We start from the raw sequence: 3,181 nt of genomic DNA on the forward strand, positions 1-3,181 counted from the left end.
AAGAAGGCGCTTCGCAGCTATAAAAAATCCACCCAGGAAACTAAAGCCTCATTCTATGAGATTCGTATAAATAGGGCGACCAATGTTCAAAAGGAAACGTTCAAAATCCTGAAGGAATTAACTAAAAAAGCTCAGGATATAAACAGCAGCATAAATTGTGATACTTTCCAGAAATATTTTCTGGATAAAGTAGACGCCATTATGCTCGAAATAAAAAATATGGGGCATGGCCCCGTCGAGCAACAGGCTATCTCATACCCTGCTGCCAGTTGCCTAGCATCATTTCCCCTTATGGACTCACTAACCCTTGAATCGCTGATGAGGAAGACAAAATCAGGTTCCCCAGCAGACCCCTGTCCTCCTAGCATTTTCTGCTTGGCACGACCTATGTTAGAGGACCATATCCTGGCCACACTGAACAAATCCTTGAGCACCGGCAGGCTCCCCACTAGCTTCAAAGAAGCTCGTGTAAGACCGTTGCTAAAGAAAGTGGGGGCAGATCCCAACGCCTTAAAAAATTATAGGCCCATATCCCAGCTGCCTTTCCTGTCCAAAGTCCTTGAGCAACATGTGCTTAAATCTCTGTCTAGCTTCCTGGAGTTTAACCATCTACTCCATGAGAGGCAGGCAGGCTTTCGCGCACATCACAGCACCGAGCTTGTCATGCTCTCGATGCTGGACGAGCTCAGAAGGATGGCTGACAGTAAGAGACCGAGCGCCCTGATTTTGTTAGACCTATCAGCGGCGTTCGATACTGTCAGCCATACGCTTCTACTGGACAGGCTGGCTGGGGTTGGGATTCAGGGCTCAGCTCTTAGGTGGCTGGAATCTTTCTTATCTGGGAGAACCCAGAGAATCCAGATGGGAGATAGCATATCAGGAGTGGGAGGTCTGACCTGTGGTGTCCCCCAGGGCTCAGCGCTATCCCCACTCCTGTTTAACCTATACCTGCAGCCTCTGATTAACACACTAGCGGAGATGGGCTGTCGGGTGTTCAACTATGCCGACGACACACAGTTACTGTTGGGCATAGATGACACCGTACAAGCCCAGTCACACGCCCAGGACATACTTAGATACACAGTTCACTGGATGGCTACTAACCAGCTAAAAATTAACCCGGAAAAAACAGAGGTGCTGATAGTACCATCCAAGTGCTCGTCCTGGAGTGACATGTTCTGGCCTCAGGAGTTGGGCCCAACTCCACAGCCAGTCACCACAATCAAAAGTCTTGGCATTAAGTTGGACAGTGCTCTTTCAATGACCAACCAGGTTTCCACTGTAGTCGGTACCTGCACTGGTCTTTTAAGACAGCTGCGCAAACTAGTTCCTCTCCTCTCCGAGTCGATGCTTCGCACAGTGGTTTCTGCCACCATAGTGTCAAGACTCGACTATGGAAATGCGCTCTACTTGGGTCTGCCAAAGACGCTAATTAACAGACTCCAAGTAGTCCTAAATGATGCCGCCAGGCTCATTTTTAATCTCCCGAGGAGAGCGCATGCCTCCCCACTATTAAAGAGTCTACACTGGCTGCCAATCGGGCAGAGGTCCACCTTTAAAAGCCTCTGTATAGCCCATAAAGCCATCTATGGGCAGGCCCCGGCCTACATCAAGGAACGGATTGAGGTATATAGACCGGCAAGAAATCTTAGGTCTTCAGATGCCCAACTCCTTGTTTGCCCACGCTTCAAACTGGCTACAATGGGAGGGAGATCCTTTTCGGTTGTGCTACCGAACCTGTGGAACGCCCTGCCTGAGGCACTCCGAAAGGAGGGCAACTTACTCCGTTTCAAGGAAAGTCCTGAAAACTAACCTTTTTAGAACAGCACACAACCTAGTGTAATCCTGTTCCTTCCTCTACCCCTCTCAGTACTTTGGTTATTATGTCATGAGGTAAAAGCGCCCTGAGACCTGTAGGTGATTTGGCGCGATATAAACCCGCAATAACAAATAACAAATAACGTAATGAGGATTCTGAGAATACGTGCATCTGATATCACTGCTATTGTTATATTTTGATGGCAGAGTAACAATTCCTTCTAATTGGATACAACAAAAAACGAGCAAACAAACAGTGTACCTGCAGTAAATGACAGCAGGACCTTTAAACGATAAAACAGTAAACTGGTCCCAGAACATGAAAAATTGAAAATGTATAATCTTTGTGAACTGAGTATTCAGAATCTGGATCATGTTTTGTTTGTCTGTCAAGCATTGGTTTTGAGTCGTCGTCGCTGGCTTTACAAAATGGTGTTAAAGATGTAGCTTCAGCCCGTGATTTTCTTTTTTGCCCAAAGATGAAGTAGTCTGTATAAAATTATTCAACTTTTTAAAGGAGTTTATGTATATATTTTAATATTTTATATATATTCTCTTAATTGGGCTGTTACCTTACATTTGTTGCCCTATTATGGAGTCTTAATATTCTCTCCTTTTTCAGATAGTATTTTGCACATGTTTTGGCTACTATTTAACTGTTTTTTACACAATTGGGGTATGTTTTGTTTTTCACCCACTTTTTTGTTGCTAATTTTAAAACCCCATTCTCTATTGAAGTTGGATTATGGATTGTATTTTGCACATGAATCTGATGTAATCCAATTGCTTTTTTTAGCACGTTAGGCTGTGCTTTGTTATCCCTATTCTCTTGTTGCTAATTTTAAAATAACTTTTTGCTGAAGCTGGATTTTTAACTGTAGTTTGCACATGAATTGGCTGCTACTCAAAGGCTTTTCACACAATTCGGGATATGTTTTGTTACTCTAATCATTTTGCTGCTAATCCCAAACTTTATTTGCCGGAGCTGCTATGTGTTGGAAAAATCTATACATGTAGTTGCTGCCATTAATGTGCTTCCACATGTTTATTTTAGGTAATAATTTTTATGTATCTTTTTATGTGGACCTTATTCGCGTTCCAAATCTGTAATAAATATTGAATTGAATTGACAGGAGGAACGTGACCATCAATCAAAAACATCTTCATAGCTGAAAAAGACTTTCACTTACAAGAGAAACGAGTCCCTGTCAAAAAACAATCTCTCTTCAAGTATAGAGTGATATACATGTCTCTACTGAGAAGGTTTACTCTGAAAGACATAGAAATACATATTAATTTAGCTCTTAATAGTATTCCGACTATGTAAAACCAGAACTTTACTTGAGCTGAAACAAAACGAGAA

Source organism: Lissotriton helveticus, chromosome 4_1 (genome assembly GCF_964261635.1).
Source record: "Lissotriton helveticus chromosome 4_1, aLisHel1.1, whole genome shotgun sequence".
Taxonomy (NCBI): domain Eukaryota; kingdom Metazoa; phylum Chordata; class Amphibia; order Caudata; family Salamandridae; genus Lissotriton; species Lissotriton helveticus.